The following is a 25,954-nucleotide window of genomic DNA, read 5'->3' on the forward strand; positions in this document are numbered from 1 at the left end:
GTGCAAGATGAGTCTTCTAAAATTGCAGCTCTGGAGAAAGAGGTGGCGGCATTGAAGGCTCACTCTGAAGATTTAGAAAACAGAAATAGATTAAATAACCTGTACCTCCATGGTCTTCAGGAAGGATTGGATGAAATGGATTTTATTTCCTTTTTCACTTCTTTTTTACCTCAGCTGGTGGGCCTACCTTCCACCACATGCTTGAATATTCAGAGAGCTATCGTCTAGGTCTACCCTCTTTTTCATCCTTCTTGTCAACCAAGCCCAAAGGTGTCATCATCTTTTTTCTGAAATTTACTGATTTGCTGAAAGTCCTCGGTGCAGCGAAATCTAAAAGGCAACTTTTATGGCAAGTGTTAGACCTGGCATCATTGGCGTAGGCCTCCCTTCCTCTTTTCGCTTCCTATCTTTTATGTTGGCTGGATTTAGATGCTCTGGGCGCTGTGCCACTGCTAATCAGTGCCACAGCACGAATGCTCCCTGTGTAAAGATGACTTTATGAATTGGGATAACCATAATTTTCTAGTTTGGTTTACCTGTCAGTCCCTAGTATAAATGCACTGTGTGTGCCCAGGGCTGGTAGACCAAATACTGTTGGTGAGCCTGCAGCGCTGATTTGAGCTACTCACAGAAGCAGCTTTTAAAGTATATTTCAGACCTGCCATTGCAGAGTCTATAGGCAGTCCAGAACTGCCTTAGTAACTGTGAGGTGCACCCACTTCCCAGTCCCTACACCTTCCCTTCGCACCATGTAAGACACCCCTATGGCAGGGTGCGTTGTCTGTGACAGGAAGAACATGCCTAGGTCTGTGTAGCATGTTCTAAAAGCGAGTTACCCTCCATTTCACTGTTAACTATTGTGAGTCTATCCGTTCTCATAGGCCAGAATGGGCAGGCTGAGTCTTACATTCCATAATCCTACCTGACCCCAGGAACCTGATAGGAAATTCGAATTTGATATGTTTAGGCTCAGGACATTGAGATACATCTTTTAGTAAGGATCATTTGTATAACCCGTGTTCGAAAATGCCTCTTCTAGAAACGAGGTATTTTCTTGCCTAAGCTTTCCTGTAGGCTTTGCTAGTATGTGTATTGGCCGTCTGGTTTTGGAGCAGCAGGGCCAGCTGGGTCAGACCTGGCTGGAGAGAGAGATTGGCATTCAGAGAATGGGGAGGGGTGACTCTTTGATCTGAGCAGGGCCGTGCCTGGCAAGGTGTATGATTGCTCCACCTCCCACTTGGCGTCTGCTAGCACCTTTGCCAACTTTGCATCATCGTGATTTGTCCTGTGGGCTGCCGCAGCTAAGAGAGAGCTGCTGTGGCTGAGTGCCCACACCTTTGCCCACTGTGCATCATCGTGATTTGTCCTGTGGGCCATCGCTGCTTAGAGAGAGTTGCCACCACTGTGTGCCCGCATCTTGTTCACCATTGTCAAAGATTGTCGCTATCGTCTCGTGGGCCGCCGCAGCTAAGAGAGAGCTGTTGCCGCTGTGAGCCCACCATGGTGCTGCATGACGAGAGTCATCGCCACCACCAGCCTGGGCCACCGCAGCCACGTGCTGCTGCCGCTGAAAGCCCGCCTGTCCCAGAGTGCCCGAATCATTGTGAGTGCACGCTGCGGACCACTGCAGCCAAGAGCTGTGGTCACTGGGAGTCCGCCTGTCACCGTATCCGCTTCTTCGATAAGCTGCGTGCTGTGTCCCCTTCCAACGACAGGTATCTGGTGCGCAACAGGCCGCGTAGCCCCAGGCCTTGAACTAAGTCAGTGCCACGTTCTAGTGAAGACGTTATTGCATTTTTAAGTCCATACTAATTCACGTGCATTGTGGCTTGTTAAAATGCTTTGAGAGTCTTATCAAAACCTTAGATAAATATACTATTTTTCTATACCTACTGGAGTTGTGTCCTTTTGTGGTGTCGTTACTGCCTTATTGTGCATGGTTATAAATGCTTCACACACTGCCTCTGAGATAGGCCTAACTGCCTGTGCTACGTTACCACATGGTTGAGCAGGGGTTATCAAAGGGGGTAAGAATAATAATAATAATAATACCCACATTTGTAAAGCGCGAACAATAACCCATTAAGGTCTCAAGGCGCTGGGGGCCGTTGGGAAGATTGAGCAAGCTATTGCCCGGAGTCACATTGTGCTGGGCTAATCTGCCGCCGGCGCCAGGGATCGAACCGTGATCCCCAGATTCCGGAGTCAGTCGCCCTGGCCGCCAACCCACACCTCTTCCTACTTGCCCACTTGCCCTGACTTAGGAAGAAGGGTCCCAATTTGGACATTGGCGCCAGCCATTGCCAACTAGAGACCCCCATTTCTAACAGAAAGGCTCCTCTTACATATTATCTTGCTATTGGGGTTATCTTTCAATTGCAGTTTCATGCTCATTTCCTTTATGATTTTTCTATGATATTGTGTTATTTACGGTTATTGATTAACGTTCTTCTTTTTCAGGTTCCTTGCTGTCTTATCCGATCACTCACCTTGTTCTGTTCCGTTTGTCTGTCGAGGCGTTCGTTGTGCCATCTTTACTCATGCTGTTGCCAACTCTTCCCCCATGTTCATCCTCATCAGGTATGTTTCAACAGTCGTCATTGTTTGACATGTACTGTCTCTCTTTTTTGATCTTCTCCTCTCTTTTCTTCCCTTATTATTTTTTATGTTTTATGGTTTACAACATTTCTTGTCTTAATAGAACGACTTTGTGTATATATTTCGATATGTTGTTCCATTCATAGTTATTTCTTGGAATGTTAAAGGTGTAATCAACCCTATAAAGAGGCCAAATATTACCCTGACCTCATTTTGCTCCAAGAAATTCACCTTTCTGAACTTGAGGCTTTGAAACTTAAATGGGGTTGGATGGGTTCTGTTTTTGTCACTCTTTCCTTAAATATGACGAATGGCGTTATTCTTCTGTGTCACTAGAATAAAAAAATGATAACTGTTTCTCAAGAATCTGATTCCGAAGGCAGATGACTTTTTGTTAAGTTAATTATTAATGACACCCCATTAACTATTTGTAATATTTATGGTTCTACCCAGGTTGATAATTTCTTTTGGCCTAAAGTTTCCAAAGAATGTGGACAACATGCTGATGACTTTTTTATTTTGGGTGGTGACTGTAATCAAGTAATGGACCCTTTTATTGATCTTCAATCCCCAGTTAAATATATTCCTCAAAAAATTCACAAGCAATTTCATTCCTTTATAACACAATGTATTTTGGTGCACTCATGTAGACTCTGCAATCCTTCTAGTATAGAACTTTATTTTCTCCCCTCTTCATGGTTCTCTATCCAGATTAGATCATATTTTTGTCTCTAAATTACTCTCCCAAAATCTTAACAGTTCTTCTATTGAACCAATTGTGAATTCTGATCATGCCCCTGTCATTACAGATTTTGATTGAATCCTGGTGCATTCCAAGTCCAATAGATGGAGGTTCAATATTTCCCTTGTACTCGACCCTACTTTCTCTTCTCCCTTTTTGTCTTTTTCTGAAAGAATTTGTTTTAATTCATGCAAACCCTACTTTCGCCCCACAATTACTGTGGAATACCTTTAAAGCTTCTGCTCGAAGTCATATTATTGATTGTGTTTCTCTAAAAGAGATATCCCTTGCTAAACAACATCAATCCCTTTTACGCGATATTAAATGCTTAGAACATCAATATTACTCTTCATCGACTCCACCTAATTTGCAAGAGCTTATAGGTGCAAAATTACAGTTTGATATGATAGCCACAGATAAAGCCTCCTCAAATTTACCCCGTAGCTGCTCTCGTTATTACGGAAGGCATAATGAAATGGGTAAGCTTTTTGCTAATTATTTGAAGTTCCATAAGCAAGATCACATGTTAGATTCAGTAAAAAATTATATAGGGCTTACTGTCTTCAAGGATTCTGAGATTCTTGTGGAATTTGTTAAGTATTATCCGTCCCTTTACACGCCTGAATCTCCTCCCCTGCCTTCTCAGATAGAGGCCTATTTACAAAATTTCAGGAATTCCCTTAGCAAACATAAAGACTTCTCATCCTTAGAATCAGACATTTCTTTATCAGCTAGCCTTTGTGTACTTTAATCTCTTAGGAAGAACAAATACCCTGGTCCAGATGGCTTCAGTGTCAAATCTTTTTCTTCACTTCTCTAATCTTCTTCTTCCTATACGATTACAACTCTTTCAATTTTTCTCTGTGTCTGGTTCCACTGGGGGTGCCTTCCGAGAGGCTACGCTTTGTCTTATCCATAAGGAAGGTAAAGATCCAGCTCTTTGTAAAAACTACAGGCATATTTTATTTGTCAAAGTGGATTACAAAATCTTCGCCAAATTACTAGCTTTATGCCTTGAACCCTTCCTTCCTTCAATGATTGGTAAGGAACAGTCAGGATTTATTAAAGATAGACTTACCTCTGACGATTCTAGATTCTTTTTTAATGTTTTGAATAAGGCATCTTCTCTTTCATGACCTCTAGCAGCAATCTCTATTGTTGCTGAAAAAGCATTTGATTACATTGTCTGGTCCTTCTTACTCAAATCCCTAGCCTGGCATGGGTTAGGTCCCCATTTCATTTAGCTTGTTTTCTTTACTTTATCAATCCCCCATGGCTTCCGTTTTAGTCAATGGGAAGATCCCTAGTTACTTCTAATTAAGTTGTGGTGTTTGTCAGTGTTGTCCTTTATCTCCTCTTTTATTTATACTTGCTTTGGAACCTTGCCTATCCCATATCAGAAATAACGCTGAAATAAATGGTTTTCAATATGGAGCCAATCATTTAAAAATGTCAGGGTATGCTGACGACATACTTCTTTTCATTTCCACGCTTGAGTGGTCTGCTCTGGCTCTTCTTCAGGAAATTGATACCTTTTCCTCGGTTTTCCAGATACAGGATTAATTCTGACAAAACTGAAATCATGCCTCTTACTAAGTTTACTTTTAGTCATTCTTTTAATGCCACGGGATTCCACTGGAATGCCTCCAAAATTAAGTATTTGGGCATTTGGTTCACCCCTCCCATTAATAATTCGGTTTCGGCGAATGTCAATGACTGTCTAGATAATGTCAACAAACTTATTTTGCCTGGAATCCCTTCTTTCTTTCCTGGTGGGGTCATATGGACTCTATCAAAATGATGATTTCACCCATAATTCTATATACCCTTTCCGTGATCACTATTAATATTCCTGCTACATTTTTTAATAAATTAGACTCTAAACTTTCTAAATTTCTTTGAATGAATAAAAGAGCCAGAATTTCTCTGTCTTCTCTTAGGAAGACCAAACAGGAAGGTGGAGTCAATTTCCCTGACTTTCGGTTATACCATAAGGCATTCTGTCTCAGACAAGCCTCTAGATGACTTTCTATGCCGCAAACCTTGATTACTCCTTTATGGTTGGATATTGAATGCTCTTTTCTAGCTCCTTTTCTTCCCTGTGAAGTTTTATCTATCTCGGCTAAACCTTCCATAATTTTTTCTTCTCTTTTTAAACACACTTGCACTATCCTAAACCCAATTTATCAATCGTAGTATGTAACACGTGAATCTTTCCGACAGTCTCCATTCTGGTATAACAATCTTATTACCATTAATAACAAACCTCTATTTGGAAATCCTGGAGGCAAAGAGGTGTTGTCTGGGTCAAAGATGTATTTTTCCATACTGATCCTTTCTCCTTCTCACAATTTCAACACTTATCCAAATGCCCTTGTTGTGTTTCACCTACATTTCTCCATCTTATAAATATTCTTCTTGATGTTCTTCATTTATTACCAAGCGCTTCCCCTTCTTCCTCATCACAATGCCCTCTCTGTTTAATTCTTACTTCTGTTCCTAATGCTTCACCTATCTATAGACTTCGCTCTTCATCGTGTGTCAGATCCAAAACGAAGTTGGAAATGCTGTGGGAATTAGAATTATGATGTACCTGGACTCTTCCATTTTGGAATAAGATTTGTGATAAACTTTACAAAGCCTCCAGAACAGCTTCTCCTTCTCTCTCTTTGTTCTTTTTCTATCATAGACTATACCTTACCCCTTCCTTACTAGCTAGACTCTCCATGGGCTCCGCTCCTAAATGTTGGTCCTGTGACCATAAATTTGGTGAACTTATGCATATGTTGTTTCCCTGTCCTCCTACAGCCTCTTTCTGGGAAAAAGTTTGGTCTCAGTTTTCTTTATTGCTTCATTTAGGTTGCCCTTTAACTCCCTTGATACTCTTGGGTAATCTTTCTGAAGATATCCACTTGACACATAGTAACTTACAGTTATTAGATCTCTTCCTCGATCTTGACTTTCAGCAAATCTCTATCATTTGGAAATGTTCATCAAATATTTCTTATAAAGCCTGGTGTCATTACCATATATTACATACTGCCTTTTTCTCTTTTTACTGTCCATCTGCTAATAGAGTTTTATATTGTTTATCTTTGACTTCCTTTTTAGGTGATGTAGCTCATAAGTCTCCTATTTGTACTTTATCTGAAAATTTTAAACATCCAAGAATTATCTATTTCTCTGCCATGGATATTAATTCTGCTGTTCTGTGTTTGGCTTGTTACATTTTATTAGATCGCTATTTTCTTTTCAGGTAATGTTCTATGCTACTGTTAACTATGCGTTCCCCCTCCTTCCCTCTTTTTTTCCAATCATATTTCAAAATTGTTAAACTGCTTCATTTCATTCTTAATGACATTTATTATAAATTTAATTCCTACAGTTTATACAAGTTCCTGTATACTGTTTCAGTCATGTTAATATTTCTTTCAATAAAGCTTCTTTAGCTTAAAAAAATGGATGAAACTGCAGATAACAGATGTTTAGATAGGTACTCCTGTTTCATATGAGGAAACGATAGAGAGGATAAAAGGTACAAAGAAAATGGTTCTCTGCTTAGCTGGCAGGATTCTAACTTTTTCACATACAAATGCCAACGTGAAAACGAGGCGTTGGTCCTTGCACATGAAAAGGCCTATACATCTTGGTATAACAAAGCAGGTCATTATAAATGTGGTTTACAAACAGCATAGCAGAAATAAAAGTGGTGGGAGGCAGTTCTGTCAGGCCTGCCTACCTACCACATCAGTGCCTCCCATCATGCTCTGGTCTCTCTACGTTGGATGATGGCCTTGTGCATACCACCTAAAAATCCTGATCTATGGAGTTTGAAACACTTCCAGCGGTGGATTTCACCTCTACACTCCTCCGAATCTGCCTTCAGGGCATCAGGGTGGGTGGCACAGCTTTAGGCTGGCCTCACGTGGTGCTGCACCGGGAGTGGCGGGGCCATCTTGAATCCTCTCAGCAGCAAAGAGAGACAGGTTCCGCTTCTAAATGGTTTCAGAGCCATACATGAGTTTCACCGCACCAGGAATAGAACATCCTGCATGTTGTCAATACACATATACTTATTACTTGGGGAACAGCCATTACAACGCGATTATTACCACGCTGTGCAGTTACATCGCATGCGTTACAACGCATGCGATGTTGCAACGCTATGCCATTAGAACGCAAGTCTGTACATCGACTTGCGCTAGATGGCGTGCTAACATTTCAAATAGTGTAGTTTACTATCCCAACACCTTCCCTACTGTTAAGTGGACTGGAGTTGGAATAGTAAATTACACTTTTTTAATGTCAGCACGCCATCTAGCGCAAGTCGATGTAAAGACTTGCGTTCTAATGGCATAGCGTTGTAACATCGCATGCGTTGTAACGCATGTGATGTAACTGCACGCGTGGTAAAAACCCGCGTTGTAATATCATACATCCTTATTACTTTATGTCTAAAGATGTTCCATGCAATATTTATATTCTTTAATCGCTGTCTTTTCAATTTTGACACTTGATTCATGCTATATGTAAGTATATGCTTTACAAATTTAACTGTATTCAATACTGTAAGGCACTCTAATGCCCCAGGGCTATACAAATGCTATGTAAGTCTACAAAGGTAAATAAACAAAGAAAAAAAATGTATGCAATTTTTGTACCATAGTCTAGTGCATCTCACCCAGGATTTCTACAAACGCTTTGCAAAGTTGTTTGGCTCGAGGTGGAGGACATACCTTTAAAGCTGGCGGCAATCTGCATCCGATGTATGCTATACTGATATCGCTGCAGCTCCTTCCCTTTCAGGAGTTGCATTAGTGCTCTCGTTCAATCCCACCGCCTATACACAAGCATGGCGGGTGAGGTAACATGGTGACTTATTAGTGACGTGTCACACATTATGCGTCCTACCTGCATTCTATCAAATACTTTTAAACATGAGAGGGCAGAGAGGTGAAAGTGCCTCGGGAATGGAGTCTGAGGACTGCAATGGGCATGCAGTGGGCATGTACTGTACTTTGATGATAGTCATCCGAAACAGATCACCACCAACACCACCAGCTGTGTTGAACTTTTCTGGGCCATACAAAAAAGTCTGAAATAGGTCCAAGCGAAATTTGGTTAGCTTGGGTTCTGTAATGGTGCATTGTCTGTGAGGTTTGTATGGTTGAAACTGAAAATAAACTACTGTGTTTCTAAATTTCCTCTGAGTCATACGAATGCCCAATGAATGACTACCCTTATGAGGAACTTACTAGCTTTTACCAGGCAACCAGTTGCCTCATTCATCTCTGTGGTATTTTAACTACAATTGGGGCTGTCATGAAACTTTCCATTCTGATTGTACCTTACTCATAGGCATGAGCTCGCAGGCTATTAGCAACCGAATGAATGATTGTACACAAGTTGGCTTTTGTGATAAAGGTCTATGCGCGACAAGGAAGATGGTCCAGATCATGTAAAGTGCAGCACTGATGATCAATTTTGTCACAGTTTTGGTCAATTCTGCACTAACCTTTGAACCAATGAGACAGACCAGTGCAAACGTTTGCACCCGGTGGTACCTGCAAATGTTGCCTGGCTCCAGTGCAGAAATGCCAGGCCCTATTTTAAAATTACTAAACATTGTTGCAGTTTATGTGACCTAGCCAAAAAATGTGAGAGAATATTAAGGTATGACAATGAAAATAAAGTGTCAAAATGAAATACTAACGCACAGCAATTGCAAAATAAGCGTAAGAAACGGACATGATAGAAATAGAGAGAAAATACAAAACTAATAGAAAGATGGAGCTGAAATACAGATGTGCATTCTGGACCACCTGTCCTACCACCCCTGTGTGCTGGTGTGCTTCTGCTGCCAATTTAAATGTAAGGGGTGAATTCATTGCTGGAAATTGAGTATTATCTGCTAAGATCTCCCATGATGACTCATTATTGACCTTTTTAGCATAATATTTATAAGGTTTTACCAGAGCATCAGTGAGAGAGATACATGTAGAGCGTGAAGGTTAATCCCCACAGCAAACCCATGCCAAAGCACTTCAGAACAAAGTATTTGGCAGCACACAGAACATGGACTGAAAATACACTGGAAAAGAGCATTTTTGTGATATCACAATCTATTACCCTGCTGGAAAAAAAATGCAAATTCTCAAATGGACTATGCAAAGTTCCAGAAAACAAGGCGAATTCTAAATTCACACTATCCTTCACATACAGCAGTGAATAATCTTCAACAGATGGGGGCAATTTCATTGCCATTACCATTTGGAAAAAAGACAGCGCGAGGCTGCCAGAAATGAGGCACATGTCACAGTTTTAATGATGTGGTTTAAAGCTCAATATTTCCATAGTTTTCTGCAGCAGTGAACCAGATACAGCAGCTAAGAGATGGAATCTGTAACCAGTAGATGCCGCCAGCTTGTTAGTAAACCCCTGCAAATGTCTCACTGCAAAGGGTGAGCACTCTAGTCTCAGGGGGAGCATGTGAGTCACGGGGAGCACGCGAGTCTCCGGGCAAGCACGCGATTCACAGGGTGAGAGCACACTAGTCACAGGGTAAGCATCCGAGTCATGGGGTAAGTACGCGTGTCACCAGGCGAGCAGGCGTGTCACAGGGCGAGCAGGCAAGTCACAGGGCGAGTATGGGGTCATATGACCCTGCATGTCTAGACTCGGTCAACAAAGTATGAACACACTCATGTGTATTTTTATTTTACATATTTCATATAGTGCAGAACTAGATTCACGAGCAAGGTGAATTACAAAGAACACTTTGAATGCAGCAGGAACATTGCACATAGGGGACCTCATGTATCACAAGATTTTCACTCTCTCAAAGCTTACACTATGCAAAATGGCAGGCTTTCGAGGGAGGCTTTCGCAGGGCTTAAAAGCAGTGATTTAAATGCTACAAAAGAAGTGCAGGCACTCACCAAATAGAGTCTGAGGCTAGGGATGAAGTGGGCGCTGGAGGTGTGGCCAGGGCCGGCTTTAGCACTAGTGGCGCCCTGTGCGACAATTGTGGTTGGCGCCCCCTCCCAAATGACCACCTCCGCTACGGTTTCCCTTACAACCACCATTTGACAGTGGCCCTCAAGTCTCCATAACCACTGTCTCTTAGATTTATTTAGTTATATCGCCACTCATAAAAGTTTAAGCTGTCAGCATGCACTTTACATCACACACACATTGCACAGAGACAATCAATCATCGGTGTGTAAATCAGTGTATAGGAAATATTACATAAGACAGAGGCCTACAAAGATTTAGAGTCACATTTCATTCATACTGGTAGGAAGTATAGTTTAAGAGTGATTGGACTGAAAAAGCGCAAATTCAGAATTTAAAATGTAACACCATTATTAGGGGTTTTCTTTAATAATAAGAATTGATTTCTACCAAATGAACCCCTTTTGCAATATTAGGACAATGAAACACTGGGCAAAAAATATATAGCTCTAATAATTCCTTGCTGTTCGCATGAAGCTCTTTGGTGGCAGTTAATAGCTCACTATTAGGATTTTAACTTATAAACTGAAAATAACAAAAGGATCTCTGAAAAAAGCGGTAACCCATTGATTTATTTATATTATATGCACTTTGTGATGTGAATGGGACACGTTCTTTGCAGCAGGCATATAAACCCTCTATGAAGGAGTCGAATCTCTCACTAGACAAAGCTCCGGTCTCTCTCCAGGAAGAACATTAATCACCGGAGTTGTCATTTTTATTGATGCTGGAAAACTGCTTATTATGTTTGCGGCATCAGCTGCTTTTAAAAAGATGAACATGACACCCCAAGTCAGCGCCCGGTGCGGTGGCACCGATCACACCGCCCTAGAGCCGGGTGTGGCTAGTGTCCTGCTAACAGGGAGGTAGAGTGAACTCAGCTGAGTGATAGTGGACCTGCACTGTATCATCTTGCCCTTCAGCGCTGCATGCGCCTTTACGCTTCACCCCAGCACTGAGCTTGGCCTCTGCGGTGTAAGTAGAGGCGTCTGCAATGGGACACAAGTCTTTCGTCATCAACTTGTAAATATACAATCCTATTAGGTATGCCAGTGCTGCAGAGAATTAACAATCCAATAATCGGTACAATTCAAGCATTTTCTTCTATAGTGGATCCTCAAAGAGACAGTTATTATAGTAAATATTTGTGGAACTTTGCTCCCCATGGGTAATCTATGGACGCCAGGGTCTGGTAACATAAGTTAATTATTGCAACAAAGGCATGTTTTCTCTGATCATGCAACACGTCCTTATAATTGAAAAATTCATTGGCTTTGCCAGTGATTGTTATGAGTCTCTAGAATGCTACTAGCAATTGAGAAAGAATGACTAGTTGGGTTTATATTTTATAACTTTATGTCTTATTTTAGTGAAGGCTTGGTGCAAAATTAAAACCAAATCAATCTTGGCTGCTTGTCAACAAATTGTAGGACTCCTACAGCAGTTTGTCAAACATTCTAAAACATGACTCAATGTATCCATGGAAGCGGGCTCCAGAGATGTGTTTCTCCAGATAAATAAATAAAACGTATCAATGCTCTTTGACTACTGACACATTTTCTAAGCTTTGACACGTTACCACCTGCCCCTGACAGTCAGTAACCATTTACACACTGAAAGCTACAAGTCTGGGACACGCTACACCAGCGTTCTTCAAACTTTTCTGATGCCAAGGCCCCCCATCAAAATGTTTAGGCATAAGGACCCCCTCCCGACAAAAATTTCTAGAACCTAGTACTCCTTATCATTGACAACCATAAATGTTCTCCAGAGAAATGGTCAACCAGTGGTTGCACCTCATTTGTACCAGGTTAGCACCTAAATATAGCAATAAGCAACAAAAAGGTGACCAGTAACGCTTTATAAAGAGCCTTCTACTGAGCAACAACACCTGTTGCTGCTTTTTAGTAACTTTTGAACCTTTTGAGTACATATATTTTTGGGGGTTAAAATCGGCAGGTTATGCGGCAGATGATGGGTTATGTGGCAAATGCGGCAAATCTACAACTATGCTAAAATCACTGCAGCCGCACAATCACATAATTCTAGTGGCCCTTGGTATAATAGCTGTAATGCATGGACTGCAACTTCATTGCGTGGCAGTAGAGGAAAACCATACTATATTTCATGGAATACTGACAGCTTGGCATTTACAGCTGCATTTAACTGGAGGTAGCTGAACATCAATCCTCCTAATTAAAACATACACACGTCTTTTAGGTCTTTCACTGTCAGGTAGCTACATATAAAATAACAGGCAGCGTCAATGAATAATAAATACATTTTAAAAAGTTGTTACTCAGTGGGAAATGCACTATAGTTCAGTATGAAACCTCTATTAGTTGATGTATTGCAAAAGTCTGTGTGAAACCAGAGAGCTACAGAATTAAAATCGTGGTTGGTGCAGAGGAGAATAGTGACATGTGTATTTTTAGTGCTACGAGGTCATAGCCTGTGACAGAAAGCCCTGTGAATATGCAAGTCTTTATTTTATACTAGCATTGCACACAGCATAAGATAGATCGCTACAGAATGCGCAAACTGTTTTACAATAAAATGGTGCTTCCAGGATATATGGGCAGCTTCCAAAATATAGAGGCTTATTTACAAGTCATTGTGCTGCTGGTGTGTCACTTTTTATGACGCTCTGGTTTCGCAGAGTCCAGACCTATATCTACGAGGCCACGCAAAGTCACTTTGCGTGGCTTTTTCTTGCCTCCTAGATATGGTGTAAGGCAACGCAGTGCAAGTCGATTCATTGCCTTACACTGCGTCAGGGGGTATTCCTTGGGGGTTGCTGTGGATTTTCCCATGGGCTTTGACATAGTCCCAGATTTACAAGGTTCTGTGAATCTGAGGATGCGTCAAAACTGTACTCTGCCTCAGGGGATGGGTAATGAGGAGAAATATCTTTATTTCTCCCCAATTGTTTCCACTTTTTCTATGTGTAGCACACATAGAAAGAGGAAAAAGCCACCATGGATTGTTTTTGCGCAGGAAGACAATCCTGCCAACAATGCAGACACCCTTGCCCCATGGTGCAAGGGTGCCTGCGTTGGTGCTAGGCACCAAATTGTGCGCCAGCAGAAAAGACAGGAGTGCCCCGTATCTTACACATTCGGTCCATTCTTGCCCTTTTGAATTGGCGTAGGGCAGCGCAGCGGAGCATAAATACTTGCTGAGCCACCCTATACCACTTCATTGTAAATGAGGCCCATAGATTTTAGTAGTACCCAAACCCTATGTAGTGTTTTATTTTTACATGACTGTCCCTTCAACACCTTCTTTGGGATAGTAAGCACTATGTAAATACGACAATTACAAGCAAGCACTTCACATCTCAGGTAACTCTGTGCACTACCACTCAAAAAGCTTCAAGTGATTCACTCTCCTGAGAAATTGAAGCCAGGCAGACAGCTAAACACACCTTTCTGCCAGTGTGCTACTGGCCTGAAAGAAATGTAAATGTGCACAATGAGTTAATCTGCAAATCCTTTACATTTGCTGATTAACTGGTTGTGCGCATTTGCATTTCTTTCAGGCCAGAAGCACACTGCTAGAAAGGCGTGTTTAGATGTCTGCCTGGCTTCGATTTCCCAGTAGAGTCCCTGAACAACACTCTAGGAAAAGCATTTTACCTACCAGAAGAATTTGTTCTAATGTAGTACATCACACCTACTCTGGACATGCCTGCCAGACACTTGGCTACTTTGAACTACCCCCCCACTGTTCATAGGTGAAGTGAACAAGCAGGCTGGTGAGGCGCAGCAGGACCGATTAGGGGCCTGTGACAAACCCCTACCAGGGGGTGGAAATTAGAGTAGGTGGCAGGTGAGCCCAGGAAAATGCCAGGCGCTGATTGGTCAGCTTGGTTTGAAGCGACCAATTGGCAGGGGCCCCCTGGGTGGGCCACAAGGATGAAGGACATGCCCCCCCCCAAGAGTCATGTGCCTTCGCTATTGCCAGCCATGGTCACAGAGTGGGCAGAGGCCAGAGGCAATGTTGCCAGATTGCGGAGGTGAGAGGGTTGCGAAGGTGAATGCTCCACATAACAAAAATAGACAGGGGTTGGGACATGGTCCCTATTGGAGTTCCGCTCCTCTCTGCGCTTAGTCTCGTCAGGCACGGGTATTATAGCCTGTTGTAATAGGGGTCATAGGATTCGTTTTAATTCGCGGTCACGCATACCATGTTGTGAAACCTCCAACAAGTCCAGTGGTGTTCCACTGCGCGCTGGCTTTTCTAAGCGCTACATCGGACTACAGAACACGCAGTTACTTTGAGGGCTATAATAGAACGTAACAGAATTGGGCTGCATGTACGGTGTCCAGTACCTACAAAAATTCAGCCAAATGTTAGTTACCTGTTATTGCTTTTATGGTCACATTTTGTGTGCAAAAAATATCAGTACTTCTAGGCACAGGATAGCGTGGGCAGGGGCGACTCCACCACTAGGGCGGAGAAGCGTCGACCTACTACTTTCTCGCAGTGCGAGAAGCAGAAACATAAAATGGTTTTCTGCTTCTCGCACTGCGAGAAAGCAGAAGGTTTTGGTTGCGGGCGGGCTGGTGGGTGGGTGGGTCTTCTCTGTTAGCAGGGCTAGGCAGGGGAGGAGTGGTGTGCCCATTCCTGAGTGGACAGACTCTGCCCTTCTCCATGCAGGCTGCAATGCAGTCGACATGAAGACCATTGCCGGGCCATTATCACCCGGCTGGGCTGCATCTCGACCAATCACAACACAGCTTGCAGCATTGTGATTGGCTTAAGGGTGGGCCTGGGAGCCTGGCTTCCTGCTTCCTGTTGGAGACAGGAGAGCAGGAGAGGAGCAGAGACAACACGGGACCCGGCCAGCGGGAAGGTATGTTTAATTTATTTTTATTATTAAATTAAACCCTCCACCCCTCCTGTATGACCTCCCTCCCCATACGACCCCAAGCTCCCTCCCACAAGTCATGCTGGCCGTGACTGAGCATAGGCCATCATTTGCAAGCGTAAGGAGACCCGGGATAAGAGCGCTGGCAGCACATTAGCCAATCTTAGCGTGAGGAGAGGAGATGGCTTGGGTCTGGAGCTGAGGACCCAGGTTTGTGCCTTGGCACCAACTCAACAAATAGACAAATGGTGGCGGAATTAATGGTGTGTAAACAGTGTCACAACAATGCACCGGCTGCCGGGTAGCATAGCGTATATCAATCACAGCCCTGGTAGAAAAATTGTGTGGCCCTCGCAAACACTGCTCCTACCACATGATTCTGGCAGAGATGGGGAGAGAGGCTTTAACAGCGTGACCTTTCAGAGCAAGTTGGCACAGAGTAGAGGTGGCTAATGGCAAGGATCTGTCAGCGATCGTGGTGCTAAGGTGAGAGCGAAGCCCCAAACAAAATTGCTAATGGAAATGATTTTTTTTTTTGCTGTAAAAAAAAAGTAAACTGTGACTTTCCGTTACTCGCACTGCTATAAGTATGTGCAAACAAACCATAACTTCAGGATTTGGGTGGATTTGTCCACCGTTCTCTTTGCGGTGTTCTCGCTTTAGGGCGCCTTTTAACACGTTCACCTAGTAGTTCATCAGGAGACTCTTCGTCTGCTTTTAGCATGTGTGTCTTTGGGTAATGACTTGAGATCCAGGGAGTACGGCAAAGCTCATGATTTAAATTGAGCCAGTGAATCTTGATGCTGAGCCTATCGCAGTTAAAGGAGCTTTGTCATAATAGCGGGGTGGTAGCGAGATGTTGCTATTTTGTACAGAGATGCGGCTAATAGTTGCTAATTTCGACTGTACCACCAAAGCCAGTGAAAGCAGTTCCCCCAAGCATGTGATCTCTTAGCTACATCACATTAGTGAAGGGGCATAAACAGGTGGATGGTGGCTCATTCCAAAGAGTGGCAAGCCAGTAGGACAGGGAAGGACAGCATGACCATTTAAGAGTAGTAGAAGATCCCTCTACTAACAACTAGTCAAGTAATGCCCCTTTTTGCACCAAAATAAGTTTAGGAATTCATAAGAAGGTATTCAAGGTGCGGCTGGACCACGGAGGGGCTCGCGGCAATATAAGTATAGCATGTTAGGAAGGGAGGCCTCATTTGCACAACAGGGTTGCTTGCCCCTTCCGGTTCATCATGGAAGTAACAAGACTTTTACATACATTCGAGAGCCACGTGACCAAGGGAGTTGGCTGGCTTGCATGGATGCGTGAACCTCGCAGCCCTCTAGTTTTGCCTAAACGTCTTTAATGGTTTAAAGGGGCTATTAGGGCTGCATCCTTGGTCCCAATGCAGGCAGGCACTGGTCACTTTTGGCAAATTTGTAATACCATCAGGGCACAGCTCAGCCATGCATATTAAATGTGAGAGACAGTGTGGGAATGAGGAGTTAGAACGGGCTGAACAGCAAGAATCCTAGCTGCTGAGCATGGAAGACCACATCAGTTATGAAAGTTTAGGGAAAGAGAATTTAACAAACGCAGGATCAGAGGCAGGCTCAAGCTTCTACTGACATGTATGGCACAGAGCAGAGATAATCATGTCAATCAGTGTCACATTGCATGGCAAGGGATAGTACCTACACCTGGCTAATTCGGAGTAGGCTGGTCACACGTCAGGGCAAGGAGGCTAATTAAACCTGTATTGGGCTATGGAGGAGGGGTAAGAACTTTAGCAAATGCTGTCCGTTAGCATCAGGACGACAGGCGGTAGAGCCAGGTATACATAGGGCTCATTTGCCAAGGGCAAATCAGCTAGGGGGCACCATTATAAAGGGTTGCAGGTTGCAATCATGAAATATTGATTTACAAGGGCAGGTGTTTGCAAAGAGTCAATGGATAGCATTCCAGTCTATGCTAACAGCATTGCAGTACTGCTCTAGTATTAGTGACATCAAGTGGGTTGGCAGCACGATTCCAGTGGCACCCTTCACAGATCATAACATGAAACTCGCAGCCACTGGTGTGGGTCTTTGCTCACCAACCTTTGATGGTACAATGCCGCTCGACGATCAATAAAATTCATGGAATTCCATGCAGAAGATTATCATTCCAGTATCATTTTTAAAAAAAACTTTATTGTGCAGAAAACCAGCATTACAAACATGGGCCTACACCCACCAGGGCCGGCCGCTAGTATTTGCATGCCAATTACTTGACGTCACAAAGCAGCGACTGATCCCCAGAGGCGCAGCAGGATTACAAGAGTTATTCTCGGCAACTCAGAAGTTAGGCAGGATACAAATATTTTAGATTTTAAAAGAAAAGAACGAACAAAGAAACAAGAAAACAAAACTCAAGGCGAGAAACAGTCTAGACGGTGTCAAGCGCCGATGGGGGGACCCTACCATACCCGGTAAAGAATCAGGAGGTCAATAGAGATGACCGGGGTGGGGGAGGCAGCGGGGAAGTCAGAACAATCAGCATAAAGAGTACAGTATTCCGGGAACCTCAGGATCAGGGGGACAGAGAAATGTCAGAAGTATCTTCAAAAGGGGGCGTACAAATGTTACCTCGGTAGGTGTTCCACTGACTCCAAATTCTACCCCACGCCCCGGGCTTGCCCCGAACCAGATATACCGTCTTCTCTCGGAACATGCACCAGTCCATGTTCTCCTTCCACACTGACACGGTGGGAGGCCGTCGGGAACACCAAAGCTGCGCAATATCCCTTTTTGCAATCATGTCCCCAAGTGCCGCCCACCGGGCCTGGGCAACGTTGTAATCATTCGGCTCCCATACGTTCAGCAAACATCGACGAGCCTCAGGCAACAGAGCGACCCCAGTGACACACTCCATTACCGCATGCACATGGTGCCAATAAGCCGCAACCTCGCGACACTCCCAAAGGATATGAAGGAAGATGGCGCTCATTCCACAGCCGTGCTTACACAGCCCATCCGAAGAAAATCCCATCACAACCAAAAGAGGACCCGTCACATAAACACGGTGAAGAATTTTGAGCTGGACGAGACGGAGACGGGCAGGAATGGCGACCTCTTTCGGGAAGGACAGTGCAGACTGCCAGTCCTCGTCGTCCAACTCCAACCCGTCTCCGGTCCAGGCCTCCCGAAGACGCACAAGGAGGTCCGCCCGATTGTTGATTAATTTCTTATAAATCAAAGAAATCGTACTATCGGACAGATGACCATCAAGTATATGGTCCTCGAGTGGTGAAGCTGCAGGGACCGTGGTACCGGCCCTGAAGACCGACAGCAAAGCGTGGCGAACCTGTGCGTATCTGAAGAACTTCCTCTCACTCAACTCATACTCACTCTGAAGCACCGCAAAGGATTTGACGGCACCTTTCACCCAGAGATCACCCACTCTGCTAATGCCAATCATATCCCAGTTCTCAAAACCTTTTGTTGTCCAGAGGCATCCCAATCCGTCCGACGCAAACAAGGGGGTCGCTCGTGTCAGGCGATCATTCCAACGCATGGCCACATTGGCATCCTTCCACACACGTACTGCAATCTTAGTGGGTCCCGTTAGGTTCCTCCCCGCCGTCCGAGAGTAGAGCGCTCTGTTGAAGTTGCCACCAGGCAACTGATATTTATCCATCTCGAAAGCCGGATTTGGACCGGGTGCATACGTAGCATGGTTGATAGCGGACAACTGGGAGGCCCAATAGTACCTCCTGATGTCCGGGAGCGCGATGCCCCCGTCATACCAGGGGAGAGTCAGTTTTGCAAGAGCGATACGAGCGCAACCGTCCCAAACAAGTCTCCTCTGTTAACCCTCCACCTCCCGGAAGTAGGCCGCCGGAATAATATCAAAGGAGTTCTGGAGTGCGTAGAGAAATCGGGGCAGGGACATCATTTTAAAAAGTGCCGTTCGACCGAGTGGCGACAACGGCAACCTATGCCACCGAGCCGCATCCAACTTCAATCGCAGGAGAGGAGGAAGGAGATTATGCTCATGGCGGACCGCCGGGTCCAACGATACGTAGACCCCCAAGTACTTGAAACCGGATTGCGAAATTTGAATGGGAAACCTATTCGGCAAAGGGGGAAGGCCACCGGAAATAACATACACACAAGATTTAGACCAATTGATGATCAGCCCGGAGTTTTTATCGAAAGAAGTGAGGACGTCAAAGAGGACATTCAGGGATTCACGCGGGGAGGTGAGGTACAAAAGAATATCGTCGGCGTACAACGAGACTCGGTCCTCAAAGCCAGGGGCCCACTGAATGCCCTTTATCGACGGTTCCCATCGGAGCCAGGCTGCTAGCGGTTCTAGAGCAAGAGCAAAGAGCAGGGGGGACAACGGACACCCCTGCCTAGTACCCCTCCCGAGAGCGAAGGGCTGGGACACCCTCCCATTGACAACAACCTGAGCTAGCGGATCCGTATATAAAAGTCTCACCCAACTCATAAATCCCGCCCCGAAACCGAACTTCGCCAGAGTGGCCCAGAGGTATGGCCATTCTATCGTATCAAAGGCCATCGTGGCGTCCAAGGAAGCCAAGATGGCCGTCTCGGAAAGAAACTCCGCCCTGGCGAGAACGCCATGCAAACGCCGCAGGTTGAGAGCAGTGTTCCGGTGCGGAATGAAACCAGATTGATCCGGATGAATCAGGTCACAGATAACAGCGAGTAAGCGATTAGCGAGGACCTTGGCGAGAATCTTCCGTTCAGCATTCAATAGGGAAATAGGCCTGTATGAGGCACAACGATCACGAGGCTTGCCCTCCTTAGGAATCACAACTATGGTAGCCAGACGCTGGTCACTAGGGAGGGAACCAAGCTCACGCGACTCCAAAAACATATCACGGAGAAACGGGGCGACTTTATCCGGGCGCAATTTGTACAATTCAATGGGCAATCCATTGGGGCCCATAGCCTTACCAGAACGAAGGGAACGAATCGCGGTAGCAATCTCGTCGGCTGACAACGATGCCTCCATGCACTCTCGATCCTCTCCAGACAGGCAAGGCAGCGCACTGTCCCTCAACAAGAAACGAGAGTCATCCTCATCTCTATCGGACACCGGGGAGTAGACCACACGAAAATAGTCAGCAAAACACTCCACAATCTCACCAGGGTCAGTCACACGCACACCGTCGGAATTCTGAAGCACAGGGACCACACGGTTCACTCTCTCCTTCTTATCAAGCCACGCAATCAGTTTACCCGCCTTATCCCCAACATCATACAGTCTACATTGCTGTTCCCTGTACATTGTCTTGGCGGCATCAGTAACAAGGGATTTGTATTCAAACTGTTTCAAGCTAAGGGCGTGGAGCCTATCCTGGGTGACACCTAAGTCTAGTTCAGCCTCCAACTCCAGTATTTCGGCCTCCAGCCTCACGAACTCCCCATTCCTAGCTTTCTTGGTCTCAACTATTAAAGAGAGGGCCTGTCCACGAATAACAGTTTTGAAGGCTTCCCACAGGGACACTGAGGACAAGACAGACCCCTCGTTCTCCAGGAAGTAGTGGTCGAGCGACTTAATGAGGCTGTCGCGAGTCTTGGGGTTGCGCAGATGCCAAGGGTTAATAGGGGCGATCCGCCCCGCGGCTTGCGTCCCCGTGTCAAAAAGAAGCCACACAGGGGAGTGATATTTTGATATTTGATATTTGAGGGGTTATTTGTAGAGCGCGACGTTCGCTCCGGAAGGAGCATCTTGGCGCTGAAGATCCTGACTAATCCATCCTGAGGTTGAAAGGGGGTTTAGATGGCCGCTTTGGCGTAATCATCGGAGAGGTTGAAGATCCAGGTCTTTAAGAGCTTTCTGAAGGATTTTTCAAGCGTCTGATGTCGGAGAGTTTTGGGCAAGCTGTTCCATGCTTTAGTGGCCAGAGAGCTTAGGGTTTTGCCGCCCTTAGTCTTTAGGTTATATTTGGCAGGGAGGATGAGATTGTCAAGAGACGAGCGGAGGGAACGGCTGGGGGTGTAGTGGGGAAAGCGTCTGGAGAGGTACTTAGGGCCGGTTTTGTTGAAGGCACGGAAGGCAATGATCAGTATTTTGAAGAGAATTCTCTTATGGAGAGGTAGCCAGTGTAGCGAACGGAGGGCAGCAGAGATAGAGGATCTGCGAGGTAGCCTGAGTACCAGTCGTGCGGCGGAGTGAAACACACTTTGAAGTTTTGATAGCGTGTTCTTTTTTGCCCCTGCAAGAAGGCCGTTGCAATAGTCTAGGCGGGAAATTATAAGCGCTACTGTCACAGTTTTCCTGGCATCGGTAGGAAGGAAGTTGAAGAATTTTCTGAGTGATTTGATTGTTCCAAAGCATTTGCCAGCTACCGTTCTAGCATGTATGTCAAAGGAGAGGTCAGAGTCAAAGATAACGCCAAGATTTCTGGCGGATGTAACAGTCTGGGGGGGAGCAGCTGAATCATCTGGCCACCAGAGGGCTGGGCAGAAGGACGCGTTTTTTCCAATTGGAAGGATCTCAGTTTTGCTGGAATTGCATTTTAAATGGTTGCGATCCATCCAGCGGAAGACTTCAGTTAAACAGAGTTTAAGGTTGAGCTCGGCATCAGTGGAATTGTCCTCTAGAGGCACGATGAGCTGTGTGTCATCGGCGTACGAGGTGACTGGTATACCAAAGGAATCGATCAGGGATAGGAGTGGGATGAGATAAATATTGAAAAGGAGGGGGCTCAGGATGGACCCCTGTGGTACACCAGACGAGACCATCTTCTCTTTCGAGTGGAAGGGGCCTAGGGTGACAGTTTGTGAGCGATCAGTGAGAAAAGACTTAATCCAGGCTAAAACAGTGTCGGTGACGCCAATATCCATCAATCTACTGATAAGGATGGAGTGGGAAATGGTGTCAAACGCCGCCGTTAAGTCAAGGAGGATAAGAATTGAATTTTTCCTCTGATCTTGTAACAATTTGATGGTGTCTGATAGCTCTATCGGTGCGGTTTCAGTCGAGTGTTTTGGACGGAAACCTGATTGTTTGGGGTGGAGAATGTGGTTTTCTTCCAAGTGGCGTTTTAACTCTCTGTAGACTAGTTGCCCCGGGCCAAGTGTCGAACCTCCCCAACGTGGTGGACTGGGCCGCGGGCACGAGGAAGTAATCAAGCCTGGAGAGACTCCCATGAGCCCCGGAGTGGAAGGTGTATTGACATTGCGTCGGATGCATTAACCTCCAGCAATCCACCAGACCAAAGGTGTCCAAAAACCCACCAAGCCATGATTGGGAAACGGGAAGGGCCCTGGGGGGGTGACGATCCAGATCGCCGGATAGCACGGAATTAAGGTCCCCACCCATGAGGAGAAGACTATCGGGGAGTTCCAGCAACATCCGACCAACATCAGAGAAAGTGGAGGTCTGGAGGCCTGGGGGAACATATATCGTGACTAAGGAAAGGGTCTTACCCTCCCACCTACCAGTTAGAGCGGCATAACGCCCTCTGTCGTCAAGGATGACATTATCAATCTCTAGTGGGAGGGAAGACCGGACCAGAATATCAACCCCTCGGGAACCAGTGGTGAACCCGGAGTGTGCAACCAATCGGTATCCCCACCTATTCATAGCATGACACACATTGCCGACCAAATGCGTCTCTTGCAGGAGTACAACATCAGGAGTCAAACAACGCAAATATTGCAGTACAACACCCCGTTTGATACGATCCCCCAATCCATTGACGTTCCAAGATATCAACCTCAACCCACTACCCCCCATCCCCACAAAAGTAGCAGGAGTCTCCCCACAGAGAGCAGGACACCTGAAGCAAAGAAAGAACCAATATGCCGCCTTGAGAAAAGAAAACACGAACACAAACACCCCAACCAAAACCCGTTAACACTTCCCCCTCCCTGCACCCCTGCAGACTACAAAACCACCCCAAAATGCAGTGTGCCTGTCGCCCTAACAATCCCATTCTACAAAAAGACCCCGGAGGAGGAGAGAGAGGCCCGTCTCCACCCGCCACCCAGACGTTAACTACTATAAGACAAAATATACAAAAGAAGTAGAACCCAACTGAGCAATGTCCGATTGTCAAGGTTAGGGACCGAAAGGTTACTTCTGTGGAGGCTCACCACCCTCGGCACCCGCCAGGGTGCCCCGTTCGATCGCCCCGACCAGGCAGGGAATCCAACCAGTCACTCACATTGTCCGGTCGTCCGAAAAAGAAGGTCCGTTCCTCATGTTCCACTCGAAGCCTGGTAGGGAAAAGCATAGCATACTTCAAGCCCAGGTCCCGGAGACGTCGCTTAACCCCCTGAAAGCCCATCCTCTGTCTCTGAACAAGTTGAGTGAAGTCCAGGAAAAAATTGACAGAGGAGTTTTCAAATTTCACCGGGCTGTGCACTCTCGAAGCCTGCAAAATCGCATCACGGTCCCTGAAATGAAAAAGTTTAGCGATGATAGGCCTCGGGGGAGTGCCAGGCTTGGGCTTACCGCCCGGGACACGATGTGCACGCTCCACAGCGAAAAACTTGCTGAGTCCAGAAGGGGCAAGATGGGTAAGAAATAGATCTTCGACCAGGAGGTCAACCGAACGAGTCTCGGGATTCTCCGGAACACCTATGACGCGAATGTTGTGGCGTCTTGCCCAGTCCTCAAAATCCTCCAGCCGATGGGACATCAAGTCGTTGGCCGATTTCAGAGCACCAAGGTCTGTTCGAAGTTCCGACACATCGGCCGTGAGGCTGGAAGTCTTCAAATCCAATTACTTCACCTTCTCGTTAGTCTTAGACAGGTCGGCCCTGATTAGAGTGACATCGATGGCAACCGTGTCAATTTTACGAGCCAGGGCCTCATACTGCTGGCCGATGGTCTCCTTCATGCCGATGATGACGCCCATAATGTCCTGCACGGACAAGTCAACAGGGGCATATGGGTCTTCTCTGGCATCCTCCGGGGTACTGCTGGAGAGCCCGGGGGATCCTTTGGCTTGAGTATAGCGGTCCATAACATTTGTCTGAAACTGTCCCCCACGAAGAGACGTATTGGTCTTCCGCTTCTCGGGTTCACCCCTGCCCGTCATGGTGGAAAATGCACCCCGGAGGGGCCCGCAAGACCTAGTGAAAATGGCCGCCGGCAGGTCGGGCACCGACCGGCCAAGAAGCTGGCTCGTGGGGTCCGGAGAGAGTCGCGACTTGACCCAGTAGGCTGTAATGAGGAGGCAGCGATGACACCAGATGGAGGCTGGATTGGTCCCCAGCCGAGCGAAACAGTCCCTCAATCAGACCATGCCAGGAACCGAAAGCGAAACCGAAAGTGGGGATACGGCCACTGATGAGGTCCCAATGCCGTTGTTGTTCAACTACGTCCCGGCTCCACAGATCACCAAGTCCCCGGCACGGCCTCAAGGTGGGCCTCAAAAGTTCAAAGTGCTGTAATTTTGGTCACCCAAGTCTGATTTAAATTCTGGAAAGAGTTATGGACTCAGTCTTGGTTCACCTTCGAAAGTCCATCCAAGAAATCAGGATATCATCAGGATAAATTGCAAGGAGTGGCGAGGGTCCGGGGAGCCCTTTGCTCACGCGACCATCTTGGATGGGCGCTAAGCTCCTCCTCCTGCAGTCCATTATTAAAGGAATAGTCACCAGGCTCCTCTTCCTCACCCTTTCATGATTATTCTGAGAACGTTGTCCCCCACATTCATCGTATATAGCATGTAAATGCGAGTCACACTTGTGCTGGGGCTGGCAAGGATATGGAATTATAATCCATATGTCGGCAGTGAGCTAATTCAAATTACGCAATTTAGAACAAAAAGCTCTCAGTCCACACGTGAATGCAGGCATTAAAATACTGGCAACAACGTGGGTCATTGACCCATATACAGCCCTGGCATCGGGTCAAACCACACAAAGGATTTATTGAGTACCACATCCATGGTTATTAAATACTGCCTGTTGTAATTTCAAACCGCACGCCATGGCCTCATAAACCATAACGCAGGAGGATACCACGAACCAGATGGGGTACATATGCTGGAAGTGGGTATGAGCCTGTTTGTGCTCAATGTTGGGGGGGCTCTCTCAAGTTATTAGGCTTCAGCTGGGGAGCATCAGAAGGCGAGTAGGCGGGGGAGCTGTCTGTGGTACTGAAACCACAGGCAGCATGGCGGGACCAGCACAAAGGGACAGCAGAAGGAGCACAATAGCCAAAGGTGGAGCCGCTCAAGCTCGTTTCCTTGGGATGCCTTACGGCAGGGGCACAGGGAGCAGGCTATGGGTCAGCATGGGATCAGCAGACGGCGGACAAGGCACTTCCAGCCCAGGTCATGCAGGAGGGCTGCCCAGAACACTAAGCAGCAAGGTGTAGCCTAGAAGCCGCAGGAGAGGTGCTAGACACTGGATGGAAAGGGGCATTCGCTCAGGGCACTATCACAAGGTGCTGTTATGGACTAAGGACTGCTGGACTTGAGATACAGGCACATGGGGCAATGATGATATTATGCATGTTCAAACTTGAACTGTGTCAATATGTGAATAAAGAGAAGCTGCCACCGCTTTGCAGCATCAGAGGCTGGTTTCATCTGTTACTGCAAAGGAAGGCGGGGTTCATGTCTTTGCCAGGGAGCTCTAGGGCACTTGCCCCTTTGGATGGGGTTATAGCCTTCTGTTTCTTCTGCTATCAAGCAACAATAATTTTAATTTTCATCATGATGACACAAGAATATTTTGGATAAAGAACATTTCTT

The 25,954-nt window shown here is 45.8% G+C and overlaps 1 long non-coding RNA gene across 5 annotated transcripts in view; it reads right to left on the reverse strand.

Annotated features, from left to right (window-relative positions):
- LOC146799622 (uncharacterized) overlaps nt 1–25,954 on the reverse strand; it is a 387,718-nt gene that overhangs the window by 309,041 nt on the left and 52,723 nt on the right. Inside the window, exon 5 of one of the 5 annotated variants that reach the window (XR_014969295.1) lies at nt 2,817–2,930. The exons of the other annotated variants lie outside the window; for them this stretch is intronic. This is a non-coding gene — a long non-coding RNA (uncharacterized LOC146799622). Of the gene's footprint in view, nt 1–2,816; nt 2,931–25,954 lie in introns of those variants that run through there. 5 annotated transcript variants of the gene reach the window in all.

This window comes from Triturus cristatus, chromosome 9 (genome assembly GCF_964204655.1).
Source record: "Triturus cristatus chromosome 9, aTriCri1.1, whole genome shotgun sequence".
NCBI classification, from domain to species: Eukaryota; Metazoa; Chordata; class Amphibia; order Caudata; family Salamandridae; genus Triturus; species Triturus cristatus.